This window comes from Diadema antillarum, unplaced genomic scaffold, assembly GCF_040938485.1.
Source record: "Diadema antillarum isolate AM-2024a unplaced genomic scaffold, OU_Dant_1.0 seq00001104_RagTag, whole genome shotgun sequence".
NCBI classification, from domain to species: domain Eukaryota; kingdom Metazoa; phylum Echinodermata; class Echinoidea; order Diadematoida; family Diadematidae; genus Diadema; species Diadema antillarum.
Genome location: NW_027271920.1, coordinates 48,658 through 66,150, shown reverse-complemented (window position 1 = coordinate 66,150; position 17,493 = coordinate 48,658). Strand labels below are relative to the sequence as shown.

At 38.8% G+C, this 17,493-nt stretch overlaps 1 long non-coding RNA gene across 1 annotated transcript; it reads right to left on the bottom strand.

Moving 5' to 3' along the window:
* Nucleotides 1-4,138: 4,138 nt before the first annotated feature.
* LOC139743732 (uncharacterized) lies at nucleotides 4,139-17,091 on the bottom strand. Its single transcript, XR_011711782.1, has 3 exons — nucleotides 17,034-17,091; nucleotides 5,157-5,211; nucleotides 4,139-4,199 (listed from the first exon to the last, which is right to left on the bottom strand). It is a non-coding gene; the product is annotated as an uncharacterized lncRNA (long non-coding RNA).
* Nucleotides 17,092-17,493: the final 402 nt, after the last annotated feature.

The window sequence follows — 17,493 nt, the reverse complement described above, 5'->3', positions numbered from 1 at the left end:
AAATGGGGCCCTGGTCCAGAGGCAAACATTTTGCTTAATCCCACTCCTAGGAAATGATTGGATCTATTGTTTCTTTGCTGATTGTGAAAAGTGAACAGAAAATTGGGGCAAGGGTTATTTATCTTTTTCCCTTATTTTTGAGGACATATTCTGAAATGTGGCACACATGTCTCCTCCATGGAGCAGGCACAATTATAGTCACCATTGATATTTTGCTCCTCTTCCCCAATGTCAGGATCAGGAACAGGCTCAGGAATGGTCACTGGGGTATAGCATCTGGCTGCGACTTGTTTCCGGTAACGATACACGAGGGCGAAGACAACAACGACAGTCAGCGCAATGCAGATGATGATGATGATGACTACCAGCAAGCTGGGGTGTAAACTTGGAGCTTTAGGTGTTGAAACTGCTGGTGCTGCATTATACACTTGGTATAGAAGAGATATAAAGAGAAAAAAAGACGGTTAAAGTATGCTATATGAAACCAGTATATCAAAATGGCAATTATAACATAATAACACCAGAAAGTGGCACTATATATTACATCATATATTTAACATGTTGGGTCTTGCTGACAATAACTATTTTGCAAGTGGTTAAATTTGCAATGCCCATGTGTATAAAGAATGGAGATATGTACACAAGCATGTCAAACTCATATCAAGATCACACTAGTTAATAATTTTGTGTGTTGTTAAACTTGCAAACAGCACCTGACCCATATGATATTTGAACCAGAAAAAAAAAATAAAATAAAAAACCCAATTGCAAAATATATGGCATATACAGTACCTACATCCCATTGAGAACTTGTATCTTGCACTGGCTGCAGTGATGAAATGCAAGTGTTCCATGACTGGTGCATACATGCAAAATGGCTACCAATATGAATACTTGCATCCCATCTGACTATCTGTTAAACTCAGGTCTCAATCTGTTTCATCCAAAAGGGTCATTACAGCACAGAGCTGATACAAAATGGAAACAAATGATAAGTCCATTTTTGAAGATTTTGAAGTACGGTCTCTGTCATAAAGTACAAAATGATACCTTTTAAATGATATATTGGTCACTACATATAAAGGTACATTTTTGAAGTTATGGTCAAAAGAAGCAAAAATTGTCTTATTATTCTCTTTATTTTTCTTTACCTTTAAACGCAAATATCTCCATTTGACAAATATGGACTTATCGGTTTTTACAAACAAAGTCTTCAAATGTAAAAATATCTCTCATCAGAGGTAAAGATATAAAAGTCTGTGAAGTTCAAGGAAAAATTGTTGTTTATTTAAAAAAAAAAAGATATAACAGTCTTTATAAAGGATAGAGAATTTCCTTTTGCATGTTTTATGTTTTATCTTATCAAACAATATTCATCAATATATAATAATGTGATTTTTATGAATTCATGGTATATAAAAACACATGAAGTAAACTTAGGAGAAATGATAAATAATTAGTAGAATAATTAAGTTTGGCTGTTGTCATCAACAGTGATGACAATCATTAATGTGTGACATTCAATCCTCCCATTATTTCCCTCGACAGAGAGATAGTGAAAAAGCTTTAAAATGGTAAGCGTGCGTACGTGTACCTGTATTTCCTCTTATTGTTTTGGTTTTATCATTTTACAATTGCTTCACTCTGTGTAAGCTGAGGATTCCTCACACACTTGTTTTTGTTTTTTGTTTTCTGCAGTTAAAGGACAAGTTCACCTTCATAAACATAAGGATTGAGAGAATGTAGCAATATTAGTAGAACACATCATTGAAAGTTTGAGGAAAATCAGACAATCCGTTCAAAAGTTATGAATTTTTGAAGTTTTTGTGCAGTACCCGCTGTATGAGAAGACTACTGCAGTGTATGAATAACTTAGATGTCACATGCGTACAACAATATAAGGAAAATATAAAGAAATTTCACAAAATTCCATCTTTTGAAAAAAGTTCACATTTCCCTGACTCGTTACCGATAAATGTTATGGGTAATATTATTCCCCCTGCCTTTAGAAAGAGGCAAGTCAATTGCTCTTTTATTATGTGAAAAAAAGTGAAAATATGTTGAATTTTCTTTTATATTTTCTTTATACTGTTGTACGCATATGACTCACAAGCTGTAGTAGTCTCCTCATCCAGCGGTTCCAACACAAAAATTTAAAAAATTCATAACTTTTGTATCGATTGTCCAATTTTCCTCAAACTTTCACTGATGTGTTCTACTAATATTGTTGCATTTTCTCAATCCTTATGTTTGTGAAGGTGAACTTGTCCTTTAACATTGGCTTCAATATGAATGTTCCAATCTATGACTGCTTATTAGATGACAGACTCTCTTGTAAATATGTTGAAAGATGCAATTGATACAAGTCTGATAGAAAATATCACCCCATATCAGCCTTGCAGTATATTCAAAGCCTAATGTGTGTATGGTATATGAGTTGAACTGTACTTTACTGCCCCTGAAATAAGAATGCATGCAAGCCTATATACATGCATAAAATACACATCTTGTCTTTCAAAAAATTACTGTATTACAGCATGAAATTTTCCTAAGTTGCCTCTAACATTCAATGCATATACAGCTGTAGTGTATACAAGAACTTTCGTATGCATTTTGATTTTGCATGCATTTTAATTTCGCAAATCTTGGCTCTCACGAAATTCAAGAAATTAAAATGCATGCGAACTTTCCTCGTTTCACAGTATCTCTCATCACATAACTTTTAACATGCATTTAGTGCAAGTTTGATAACATGCAAGTCCAAGATAAAAAAGTTTGTAACATAATCAGGAATAGGACTACATAAGACAGCCTTAACCAATTGAGGATCAACTGATTTTGCTACAACACACATTTCCCACTGACACCTGCCCCAGTATATTCTGGACTTGTCCTCAAGGGGTTAACCTCCAAGATTGATCTTATTGCCCAATGTGCAATGTGCTTTAATAGAGTATTGTCAAAATGAATTAGCTTTAAAGGCAAACAAAGCAACTGGTGTATATATAGTAAAGCTGGCCAGGTTATAAACACACCCATGCAGGATCCATTGTTCACGCTCATCATTCCTGGAGGACATTGGCACTCGAAACCTCCCTCAGATGTGACCATGCACCTCCCCCTGGGACCGCAAATATCAGTCTCCTTGCAGGGATCCTCTGTCAAAGAAGATATGGCAACCAAAAGCAATGACAATCATGATTTTCCTAAAGGACAGTTGTCAGTGTACAATGTCAATTGTTTGTTTGTTTGTATGTTGTTGTCGTTTCATTATCACAGCATAGTATACCTATCTGTGGATGCAAAATATAGTTTGATATAAATCATTACAACTTGATATCACTAACAGTCAAACCTGTCTGTTATGGCAGCCACCCAAGGGATCGAGACAAAAAGAAAAAGTGGCTGTCACAGACAGGCGGCCACTATAGACAAATTCTCTAATATGCTTTTTATCTCTGAGGGAATTGTTTTCAGTGGTCGTACTATATGAAAGGTGGCCGCTGTAGACAGGTGGTCACTATTAAGGACAGGTTTAACTGTACCTTAAATGTGCTGGGTATCATAGCAAGCCTTCATATTATGTTTCAGTTGATTGTGATCACTTTCAGAGTTCGATCTACCTCTCTCTCTCTCTCTCTCTCTCTTCAAGTACAGTGCACTTTCTTTATAACAAACACGGCAAAAACAAAATTTTGGATACAACAAAGTAAAATTCAGGGCCCAAAATTATCATCAAGATTGTTTGTACATGCTTTGTTTGTTTCATATTTCAAAATGAAAGAAAACTGTTGGTCTCTGAGGACTTTTTCATAACTATGAATGACACCACCACCAACAATAATAATAATCATCATCATCATCATGATAACAACAACAACAACATCAATAACGATAATGATAATGATAATAATAACAATAATAATAATGATAATGATAATAATAATAATAATAATAATAATAATAATAATAATAATAATAACAACAATAATAATGATAATAATAATAATAATGATGATGATAATAATAATAATAATATAAAAATAATAACAAAGTAAATAATTATTTCAGCTTACCAATACATGACTGGTTGTTCACGTTCATCATCCAGTCAGGGCACTGGCATGTGTAGTCCCCCTCATTGGTAATGATGCAGGTGCCCTCCTCTCCGCACCTGTCTGCTTTCTTACAGGGATTTTCTGTGTAATAGGTTACAAAGATGTAAAGCTGTAAATCTCTTGTCAACTATTTATTAACCTAACCTATACCCACTGCCACCTTTGTACATGCAATAGTGCACATGCATATCTACAGCCATGCAATTGCTCTTGAAAGTCTCCTCAAGTGCTTTGGAGTTGCACCAGTACATCACTGGGAATTATGCATGTTCTGAAGTTTTGGTTTGTCTTGTAGGTGTAGATTTTAACAAAACCACACAAAGGTGTAGATTTTAACAAAACCACACAATTGTTAGTGAAAACTTTCCTCATAATCAGTTCACTCTCATTAGAAAAAGGCAGTGAGTTGATAGAATTACAGCTTCAGTTATCAAAAACAGAAATGAAGAAGATCAACAGTTGGTCATCAGTATTAGCACAACAAACATCCATAGGTTGGGAAGAAGTGTCATTCCACTTTGACATTACATAAAGAAAGTTTTGGGGTCAATTCTTCAGCAATACAACCCTTTCATAATAATTCCCTACTAATACTGTCACTGTATAGGTGAGTATAGGACCAAATATCTCATGCAATCTTTTTTCCCCTTTTACACCCACAAAAAATAAAAGAAGAGAAAGTTAGGTGAATATTCATGTACCGGTGCTGGTAAATCACTTGAGGTGACGACATTATAATCTCCTCTTAGTTGAAGACGTGGATGATATGAATATACCTGATTCATGTAAACATGTGAAACTTTAAGACTTCATAATTTTCTTTCTTCGGGGTCATATCATGATGAGATTTAATTCTATCATTTTGTTTTCACGATATATACTCCAGTAACCAAAGTAACCTTGAAATTGGTGTAAAATTGAACTTATGGTGATCAATTCCTATACTTATATGTATCATTTACTCTTTATCAGTAACCTCCTGAGGTTTCAGAAATACTGTGTAACTAGGATGTATGTTGTCCAATCTCTTGGCCTTACCTTTCAGTTGCAGAACTGGCCCTTGTTTAGATGTGGAACCTCCTAATCTTGAAATCTATCCAAACAAAGCAGGGATGCATATGATGATTAGGCCAAATAAAAGTATAAAGCTCACCCATGCTAATTTTCCCGATATTAAAGGCATAATCTACCATTTGCAGATGAAACAAAAACCCAGCATTAGTGCTTTAAAATAGTTCTAAAGTGTGAGTTAGGGATAGAAACAACCAATATAAAAAATTTTAATCCATATAATTGATGTGAACAATAACTATAATAAAAGTGTTTCCAGACTAAACCGTCTACAGTTATGGACTATTTAGAAGAATACTGATATCTCCTAATATTTTACATTGTAGGTTGTCTTGCGAAAATTTTATATGGTGATGTTTTGTGATGCAACAGACCTACACATATGCATCAAATGCAATATCTTGAACATTTTTTAAATCACTGTTCACAAAGGTAAACATGACCTTTAACAATTAAGATATAGCACGTGAACATCTCCCACACCAAAGATTCAAAGTTCCAAAGCCACCTGCTGTCACTAACAATCATTTCAGATGTAGGCTTTGACGCTTGAAAGATCTTCCAAGGTTGTTCTCTATGTTCGGTACAATGTTAAAGCATATCCCCTATGAATATATATAAAGCACACAAACACAATGGCTATTAAAACCAATGTAGCAAATCCCCCACATCATACAACAATGTGTAGGTTCATTATGGTCTGTACCACAGATAAACTCAATCATTGCAAGTATGTAACAAGAGACAAATATACAGGATATGACACAGACATTCAGTCCAAAATGTTGAATGTGGTATTTTACACCGAGCAAGTGATAAAAGCATTGCGAAGCGACATACAATGGTATAAAGCTTAATCATCAAAGTGCACTGCCCATGCAAGCATTTAAACACACACACACACACATACATTGTACACACACACACACACACACATTTATACCTACCAAACATTAACTTTGTGATTTCAGAAATGATTATGAATCATAATGTTATTAGGCCATGTAGGTTTAACAATTAAGCTATTAGATGTTAATTTTGTTACGACCAAAATCACACTGAGAATGATCGCACAAAAGAAACAATCAACTAATGTTCAGGCGGTTTATTAACAGTAATATTGTGGGTACAGACTGGTAATCGGCGTCATATCAGTACAACAATGATCAATAGAAACAATTACAAATCGGTAATGGAATCACTTACATCCGTCCAAACTATCACAAAGTCGCTACAGTTCCATGATAGTGTCCAGATACGATGTTCGATGCACAAATGAATGATCCGCGATGCACCGATGAATGATTCCTGTGACGTAAATCCAGAGGCACAGGTTACAATAGTCCGCGTTATAATTCCAGGGTATATGTCCACAATAGATCCACAGTATAATGTTCCCAGCGAAATGTGCAGAATCCAACGATCACGTCCAGTCGATGCGTTGAATGATGATTCACTTTATATTGTCCAGCTAGGAATCCAGCCCGTCACAGCTTTGCCGTAGCAATGTCCGTTGACATTAAAATATGGAGTCCAATGAAGGCACATTAATTCTCTGCAGGCAAAATGTCTCCCAGGCCAAGTATCTCCACAAACATAACAGGTCAGCAGGTAACACAGGACTGACTATAACAAGTCGCTTCAGAGCCAGAAGTGACGTAACTCTCAGAGCAGAGGTGTTGGGTACTCTGCCTACTGCAGAATTTCTCTGGCTTATATACTATCCATTCACCCCCTTCTAGCACATTCTATAACTCTCTCCACCCTACTAGCCAGTCCAAGTTCCAGGAAACCTGGATGACTCACTGCCTAACTATGTACAGAACATCATTACCAAAAATAACTACCAATTACATTGGGCTACAGGGACAGTGCCTCCCTCAGCCAAACATGTAAGCACTTCCCAGAACTTTCTGGAATGGGTGAAATCATTCTAGATTGAGTGAGCTATAATGTATTTCCTGTTACATGCATGTACTGTATAGCTACATTGTATACCACCTAGAAAATTCTCCTCTGATCTGGTCAGCCTGTATGTACTATATCTATACCATATAGAATATTCTCCATTAATCTGGTCAACCTGTGTACATACACATTAAAACAATCATGCATGCAGTACATCATACCTGTAGTAACTACTAGTGTGTACATTTGTGACACCATCCCCCATGGGAAAAAGAAAGCCTTACCGTAGCAAGGGTTTCTTTTACCTTCACAATTTCTCATTATTATTTACAATGAATGTGAGGTAAAATCCAAGTCAAGCTACAATAATCACATACTATCACATGCTTTTTGGATAGCTGTATTAATTCCATGTTCTCTTTTCATGGATACCATGTACAATGATATTGCTTGGATTCTCGGAGCTTATACAATCATGTCAAACTGTTTTGCACACATTAATGAATATGCTTAACACATACACTGGAAATGATATGCGGTGAAAACTTTTCACCTTTGATACTCTCTTCATGTTACACTCTTGACAGAGCGTCGGCAATTACATTGTTTTTGCCTGCCACATGTTTGATTTTGAGTGCATATGGCTGCGTCATCATGCTCCATCTGAACAACCTGTTGTTCTTCATTTTGAACCGGTCTAAAAAGACCAAGGGGTTGTGGTCAGTATAGACCGTAATCTCCCCTTTGCTATTTGTCAAGTACACTTCGTATTGCTGGAGGGCAAGGATGAGACTGAGAGCCTCCTTCTCAATTGTGGAGTACTTCTTCTGGTATGTGTTCAATTTTTTGGAGAAGTAGCTAACTGGTCGTTCAGTGCCTTCTTCATCTTCTTGGAGCAAAACCGCTCCCACTCCTACATCGCTCGCATCTATTGCCACCTTGAATGGCTTTGCGAAGTCAGGAGCTGCCAAAACAGGCTCATTAGCAAGGACTGCCTTTAGTTTCTCGAAGGCTCTTTGACACTCATCAGTCCACGTGTACTTCGCCTTGCCCTTCAGCAGGTTTGTTAGGGGGGTGACTACAGTGCTGAAATTCGGTACAAATTTCCTGTAGAAACCAGCCATGCCCAGAAATCTGAGCAACTCCTTCTTGGATTGGGGAATGGGAAAGCCTAGTATAGCCTCTACCTTGGCTTCTCTTGGCAATACTTGTCCCTGACCGACTACATGCCCGAGATACACCACTTTGGCCTTTGCAAATTCACTCTTTGCCAGATTAATCACCAATCTGGCCTCCTTGAGTCGATCGAAAAGTTGCCGCAAGTGTGTAATGTGCTCCTCCCACGTGTCACTGTACACTAGGATGTCATCAATGTATACTACACAATTGTCAAGTCCGGCAGTGATTTGGTTTGTCAGCCGTTGGAAGGTGGCCGGAGCATTTTTCATGCCGAATGGCATTACTTTGCATTGGAACAAGCCATCTGGTGTAGCAAAGGCGGAAATCTCTCTGGCTTTGTCGGTCAAGGGCACCTGCCAGTATCCCTTTAGAAGGTCTATTTTACTGACATATGCAGAATTTCCGACCCTGTCAATGCAGTCTTCTAGTCTGGGAATAGGGAAAGAGTCTGTTTTCGTCACGGCATTCACCTTTCTGTAATCTATACAGAATCTTTGAGACCCATCCGGTTTGGGCACCATGACGATTGGAGAGCTCCAACTGCTTTTACTAGGTTCTATTATGTCATTGTCTAGCATGTATTGAACCTCTTCCCTTACTTTTTGCAATTTGCTTGGGTTTAGTCTGTAAGGGTTTTGCTTGATAGGGTCAGCATCTCCTACATCGACATCATGTACAGCCAGAGGGGTGCAGCCTGGCTTGTCCTTACACAATTCTTCGTACTCGTGTAACAGACTAGTCACATCTTTCCTCTGATTTTCAGGTAGGTAGTTCAGTGCCTCATCTACTTTCCCTAACATCTCTGCGTTAGACAACCTGGCACTAGAGGGCTCACTTCCATTCTCATCTTGAGCTTCTCCCTCTTCCTCTACTTCCTCTTCTACCACCTGAGCTACGCCTACCGGCTGACCAGCCTTTCTCTCATAGTACTCTTTCAGCATGTTTACATGACACACCCTCTGATCTTTGCGTCTGTCTGGCGTACTGATCACATAGTTCACATCATTGAGTTTCTTTTTGACATAGTACGGGCCACTGAACTTGGCTTTCAGTGGTTCACCTTGTATGGGCAGCAGTACAAGAACTTTGTCACCTGGGTTGAAAGTTCGGGCTTTGGCATTTTTGTCTGCCTTTCTCTTCATAGAGTCTTGTGACACTTTCAAGTGTTCCCTAGCTACCTCACAAGCCTTTGAAAGCCTTTCACGAAACTTTGACACATAGTCAAGTAGGTGGACCTCATCATCCTCAGTCATGAATTTCTCTTTGATGAGCTTCAGTGGGCCCCTGACTTCATGACCGTACACCAACTCAAATGGGCTGAAACCCGTCGACTCATTTGGGGAGTCTCTCGTTGCAAACAGCAGGAAAGGGATGCCCTTATCCCAATCCTCGGGATACTCCTCACAAAATGCCCTAATCATTGTCTTTAGGGTCTGGTGGTAGCGCTCCAACGCACCTTGGGATTGGGGATGATAAGCTGATGACTTCAGCTGCTTCACACCCAAACGATACATCACCTCTTGAAATATGCCTGACATGAAATTTGACCCTTGGTCAGACTGCACTTCCTTGGGCAACCCATACCTAGTGAAAAACTGCACTAGAGCATCTACCACAGTCTTAGCAGTGATATTTCTCAATGGGATAGCCTCTGGAAACCGTGTAGACATGTCCATGATTGTCAAGAGGTACTTGTGACCTGACCTTGTCCTAGGCAAAGGTCCAACACAGTCAACTAGAACCCGACTGAATGGTTCTTCAAACGCAGGTATCGGAATCAATGGCGCCGGCTTCACCGAATGCTGTGGTTTACCAGCCACCTGACATGTGTGACAAGTCTTGCAAAACTCAGCCACATCCACATTCAACCCTGGCCAATAGAAATGCCTCATGATCCGATCCTTTGTCTTTCTGACGCCTAAATGGCCGCCAACAGGTAACTCGTGAGCAATCCTCAAGATCTCACCGCGGTAACAGGGAGGGACAACAACTTGACGGACCACCGTCCAATCCTCATCAGCTGGCCTATGGGGAGGTCTCCACTTCCTCATCAAAATGCCATCTTTGACATAATAGCACTCAGGGACCTTTTCAGCCTCAGCCTCAGAACACGCCGTCTGAGACAAGCCTTTCAACTCAGAGTCTGCCTGCTGTGCTTCAACCAAGGAAGAATTGCTAAACAGCCCATCACTGTTAGCCTCGGAGCCTAATACAGCAACCCCATCATTCAAATCCTTGAAAAAGGTTTCTGCCAACCAAACACCGGAATTCTCCTCCACATCAACAGAATCCGCATCATCTTGAACAGCTCTACGAGCCTGAGACCTAGTCACAACACAATCTGGGAAAATCCCAGGAAACTCCTCCTGCAACTGCTCAGTTTCAGCAACCACCACTGGTTTATCCGAAACAACTGGAGACGCAACCACCTTGTCCCCAGCCAAGTCATTCCCCAACAAAAAATCAATGCCTGCCATAGGCAACTCAGGAACAACTCCAACAGTAACAGGACCAGAAACTAGGTCACACTTCAAATCCACTCTATACAGTGGCACTGACATATAACTGCCATCAACAGTCTGAATCAAGACTTTTGCATTCACTGCACTATCTGGTGGAAAAATCATACCACCATCCACCATCAACGACTGAGAGGCCCCCGTATCCCGCAGGATGACCACTGGCTTACCTGCCTCACCAGAGGTACATGGGGTCACCTCACCATCAAACAAAAAGCTATGATAGCTCTCATCCACCTGCTTCATCCTATCTTTGAATTTGGGAGATTGACTTTCAATGGCCTGTGTTTCACTGAACGGGACACTGTTTTCGGGTAGGACACTTTTTGACATGACAAATCCTAAGTCCTTCTTTGTTTTGTTTTGCAACTTCCAACACTGTGACTTTACATGCCCTGTCTTGTTACAGTGAAAACATTTGATGACATTTGCACTTGTACTGGACCCTTTGTCAGATTGAGGCTTTGGTGCCGATAAAGTTTCAGAACTCGTGCCTTTTTCAGAACCAGCATTCTTTGGACTGCTCGACTGAATTTTGTCTCTCTTATTTCCAGAGAAATTCCTGAAAGGTGGTCTGTTTTCATTTCTGTGGGTCAGCTCATACTCATCAGCCATCAAGGCTGCTTTATGCAAACTTGTCACTTTGTGATCATCCAAATGTGACCTCACACTGAAAGCAACACTCTTTTTGAATTCTTCCAAGAGAACAACCTCACGTAGGTTATCAAAGTCCTGATCCACTTTCAGGGATCTGTACCACCTATCAAACGTCATTTCTTTTTCACGAGCGAACTCAACATGTGTCTGGCCTGGTTTTCGGTACGAATTTCTGAACCTGTGTCTGTACGCCTCTGGCACCAACTCATAAGCATTCAACACTGCTTTCTTGACTGTAGCATAGTCACGTGATTGCTCTTCAGAGAGAGATGAGTACACATCAGCTGCTTTGCCGACAAACACACTTTGAAGGAGCATGGGCCAAAATTCCTGTGGCCATTTCAAACTGTTAGCCACCTTCTCAAATGACACAAAGTATGCATCAACTCTGTTTTCCTCAAACTTTGGCACCAATCGAATGTTCTTGGCCAAATCAAATTCAGAGGGAGCCCTTTCATGATTTCCAACAGTCTGTGCATGAGTCAATTCCATCTCACGCAATTTCAGTTGTTGCTCCACTTCAAGTTTCTTCATTTCAATTTCTTTCTCCACTTCTCTTCGTTCTCTATCCCTCTCCCTTTCCATTTCTAATCTCATCTTCTCTTTCTCCAGTTCTAATTCCCTTGCCCTTTCTCTCTCCTTCATTTCCAATTTAGCAAGCTCAAGCCGTGTTTGATCTGAAATTTGAGCTCGATCTGGAGTGTCAATTTCTTCTTTGAGCTCCATGTGACCAGCCACTAAGTCAAGAATTTCTGCTTTTCTTACACCTTGTGGAACATCAACATTCAAATGCTGTGCAATAGCAGTCAAATCACATTTGCGTAACCTTTGCAAATCTTTGAGGGACAAATCTGTCCTCTGAACAAATGCCTGAACATCCATTGTACTGATTGACATTGTCACACTGTAATACACACAATATACAATTGAACAATCAATTCAACTGGTATTATGTCTGTACCAATATTCTAAGTTCCGGAACGTTCCAAATTCTAAATTTTGGCTTAAATTCACTTCTCGGACACAAGCCCCCAATTTTGTTACGACCAAAATCACACTGAGAATGATCGCACAAAAGAAACAATCAACTAATGTTCAGGCGGTTTATTAACAGTAATATTGTGGGTACAGACTGGTAATCGGCGTCATATCAGTACAACAATGATCAATAGAAACAATTACAAATCGGTAATGGAATCACTTACATCCGTCCAAACTATCACAAAGTCGCTACAGTTCCATGATAGTGTCCAGATACGATGTTCGATGCACAAATGAATGATCCGCGATGCACCGATGAATGATTCCTGTGACGTAAATCCAGAGGCACAGGTTACAATAGTCCGCGTTATAATTCCAGGGTATATGTCCACAATAGATCCACAGTATAATGTTCCCAGCGAAATGTGCAGAATCCAACGATCACGTCCAGTCGATGCGTTGAATGATGATTCACTTTATATTGTCCAGCTAGGAATCCAGCCCGTCACAGCTTTGCCGTAGCAATGTCCGTTGACATTAAAATATGGAGTCCAATGAAGGCACATTAATTCTCTGCAGGCAAAATGTCTCCCAGGCCAAGTATCTCCACAAACATAACAGGTCAGCAGGTAACACAGGACTGACTATAACAAGTCGCTTCAGAGCCAGAAGTGACGTAACTCTCAGAGCAGAGGTGTTGGGTACTCTGCCTACTGCAGAATTTCTCTGGCTTATATACTATCCATTCACCCCCTTCTAGCACATTCTATAACTCTCTCCACCCTACTAGCCAGTCCAAGTTCCAGGAAACCTGGATGACTCACTGCCTAACTATGTACAGAACATCATTACCAAAAATAACTACCAATTACATTGGGCTACAGGGACAGTGCCTCCCTCAGCCAAACATGTAAGCACTTCCCAGAACTTTCTGGAATGGGTGAAATCATTCTAGATTGAGTGAGCTATAATGTATTTCCTGTTACATGCATGTACTGTATAGCTACATTGTATACCACCTAGAAAATTCTCCTCTGATCTGGTCAGCCTGTATGTACTATATCTATACCATATAGAATATTCTCCATTAATCTGGTCAACCTGTGTACATACACATTAAAACAATCATGCATGCAGTACATCATACCTGTAGTAACTACTAGTGTGTACATTTGTGACAATTGCATCTGATCACAAACATACTCTAATCATTCATAGACACACTATAACAGTCCCAGTCTATTTACATTACCAAGACCACTCTAAATTCATATATAAACATTTATTCTACAATTTATGGTGTCACATGTCCATAGCAGTAGGCCTACTATAGTTCTACAAACCGGGACCAAGAAATGTATGCATAGGGCACTGAAATACTATTAAGTAGGGCCCATGTAGACCACCACTTTTGACCTTTCCATTTTCACATGATGAAAAATTGCAATGTCTATGGCATATAAACAAAAAATATCACAAGTCTTTTTACCTTTCACAATCCATCTGCATCTGCTACATTACAACTTTGACTTATGACATATTATGACATAAACAACAACCTGTTTGAAGGCCCATCAACAGCTGAACATTTTTCAGATGGTTGAGTCATGAGGTAAAAATCATGATTTTTCTGTCAGCAGTGAGTCAATTCATTCCATTTTATTGCAGCACAAACCCCATACAAAGTTGAAGCAGTGCATGACATGATACATCCAGCACATAATTTTTTGGTACCCCAATTTAAATCTCAAATGATTTGGAGTTTTTTAGAGCATGTCAGCACTAAAAGGACATAACTTTATCAACAGGAGGAAAATTAGAAAAATTGAATGATATGGTTTGACAAAAATCAGACATAACATAATAAATATTGGAAACTCTCAAATTCCGCTTATCTTTTTCTAGGAAATATTGATTTTAGCTTCAGCTACAAATGCAAATGAAACATGGTGATGTCATCATATCCAATAACTCTCTCACTGGCTGGGAGAGCAGTGGCTAGCTGCAAGTGCTCTTGCTTTTGAAGCCCATAAACACATAGTGTCGTCATAGTCCACACATAAGGGTCCAATGCCAGCATTTATGATTCCTTCTGGAATAAACATCAGCCTGCTATGAATGATTTGTGCCTCTTAAGTACATAGTGTGTGAGATCATGCATGTGTAGTGACTGCGTGGTGTTTCTACAATAAATGACATCTATAAAAAAAACAACAGGGAAATACCCAGAAATAGCCTTGTGCCAGTTTCTCAGCAAAATAGTTCATGCTGCTGGTGTTTGTAAAAAACTTCCATCCTTTTAACAAGGACATGCAGCATACACGTAATGGGGGCACCAAACTTTAATAATAGAAGCATACATTCTGATTGAATTTATCAATATGCAACCATTTTGGTTCATTCAAAAGGTCAAATAAAGGAGGACTCTCTGCTCTATTTCTTTCCGAGCTCTCTGTTGTGTAGACAAGATGTTTGTCTTTCTGTTTATTCAAACAAATGTGCAAAGAAAAGCATATGGCCTTTCTGAGAAGAAGGATGGTCAAAACAAGGAAGTGAGAATGACAGGACGGATAGGGCAAAGCTGGGAGGTTGTGAAAGCAGTTATTTTTCAGCAGATAGCTGGTATCAAGCATTTATTTTTTCGTTAAATCCTTTATCTTTAGAGTTAAAAGTTATGTTCAGACGACAAGCCCTAACCTTGAGGTTAGGAAACCTTGAGGTTAAGCTCCTGCCCCTTTGAGTTCATTAATTTTTGTGGGGACCCCCGCGGCTCGTGGTTAGAGTGCTAACCCTGAGATATCTCCATGGCTCTTAACATCGAGCTAACCTGGAGATTAGCTAACTACGAGTGCATCTACACAGTCCCTAACTAGCTTAACCTCCAGGATAAGGCTTGTCGTCTGAACGAAACTATAGTAGTAGTAAGTGGATGACTGGCAGCATTTATGAGCGATAACAAGCTCATTGATGGAGCAGTTTATGAGTATAACTGACCAGAAGGATTTATGAGGTTGTATCCTTGATTCAAAACATTGAGCTCTCAAACCTTAAAGTAAAGGAGGAAAAGAAAGAAAATATTACGATGCTAGTTTCACCAAACAATGACATGATTTTGCTACTGATGTGAAACAAGTTTGGGGAGAAAAAAATAATAATTATTGCGTAGATGCAAAGTGATAATTTACAACCCCTTCCTACCCCCCCCCCCCAGCATTGTCAGATTTCTGTAAAACAAAAACAAAATAATGGAAGAAATCATTGTGTTTCTATCTCAGCTAATGTTTAAGAAAATCTGAAGAAAAAAAATAATAATTTCACAAAGATTTGAAGGCAATGACATCATCATTTCATCAAACAAGCAGCACCATGTTGTTGCGACTAACATCACTGATTCATGAAAACATGAGAAAGGCCCCAAACATTTTTTTTAACACTTGAAGTCTGATTTTGATGAATTTTGTGCAAGTTTATCCCTTTGATTATGCCCTATTCATGAAAGAAAACTTGAAAATGGATTGTCGTGTCAAATCTATGCATCTTGACTTTAATGGAGTCTTGACAGTGAGGGAAATGATTTATAGCATGGCAAACAAGTTTTTTTTTTCTTCTCTTTTCCCCTTTTTTAGTTTTTTGGTCTATTTTGCCCACAAAGAGTCTAACAAGATTTGATGCAAAAAAAAACCCCAAACAAGCGAGAACAATAGACTGATAGCAGTAGGTTTTCAAGATATGTGTCAAGTCATATCAGCTTCGGCATTATAGACCAAAATGCAATAAATTTAACTTTTAAATAAGGAACCATAAAAACAAGAATCAGTGTTGCCTGGATGAGAATGAATTTTGTATACCACTTTCACTCATCCCACTAAGTTGACAGGATACCACATTCACACACTGTATTTTACTCAATCACTAAACCATGCACAAACCAATCATTAAATCGCAAAACTGTAAAACCCTAAATTTTCGTGTGCATGAAATTTTTGTGAATTTCACAAGGAGCCAAGATTAGCAAAGTTAAAATGCAGGCGAAAGTTTTTGTCTACACTACAGTGTATGTGTATGGAATGCCAGTAGCCTTCGCAAAAATTTCACGCCACAAATATATCTGGTTTTACAGTAAGTCACAGTGCAAAGAAAGCATCACATATGATTCCATTTCTCCAACAATACCTAGAGCAGAACTGTGGTGTTCCACAGGAATTCTGATTTTCTTTCGGGGTTTCATTTTTACAAAGTCATACTCCACAGAACTATAGGGGCCTGTGTCATATTCATAACCAAGAACAAAATCTTTCAGTCTGTTTTGCAGTTATGTTTGAATTCTAACCATTTGCCAGAAAAATTGGCATCTAATAGCTCAAATCTGTCATAAGATTTATATTACAACAAAGCTTGCAATTCTCTCTACGACTCCGATGTAATGTGTTTTTAGCATATGTGAACACTTCTATAAAAAAAAGTTACATAACTTGGAAAAACCAAATGTGTTTCAAAAATGTTCATGCATTACAGTTTCAGAATAATTTGAAATGAAGGAGGTTTACACGGTGCGAGGCACATAGAGAGTTAATTGTCGGAATTGAGACCAGAAGCTTACGAGGACTGTAATGTTGCTCCCAGGACGTGGCTTTTCTATCATCATATTGTTCAGATCAAAGTCAGCTGCCAGTATTCCAGATGTGTTGTCTTGTCTCTCCTGGAAATTTATACAAAAATTTTGAGTTAACACTTAATAGGCCTCTACATTATCTATATAGCCAACTAGCTGTTATGCCTCTAAAGTATGATCTACAAAAATCAAAGCCATGTTTTCACAATAAATTACAGAAAGATCAAAAAAATGCACTCTGAACCTGCAGTATATACTCTGTTCATTTATTTCATACTCCATTTCTGTATTAATGTATCATGATTCATGGATGTTCTTATATTGCAGCCTAGTTACAGTAACAAACCATTCTGTTTACCTGCTCCTGTCTATCTTAAAGTTTTCTTTTCAATAGACAAGAATTCACATAGGATTCATCACGCAGTTGTTACTATAGGTAGGGCAACTT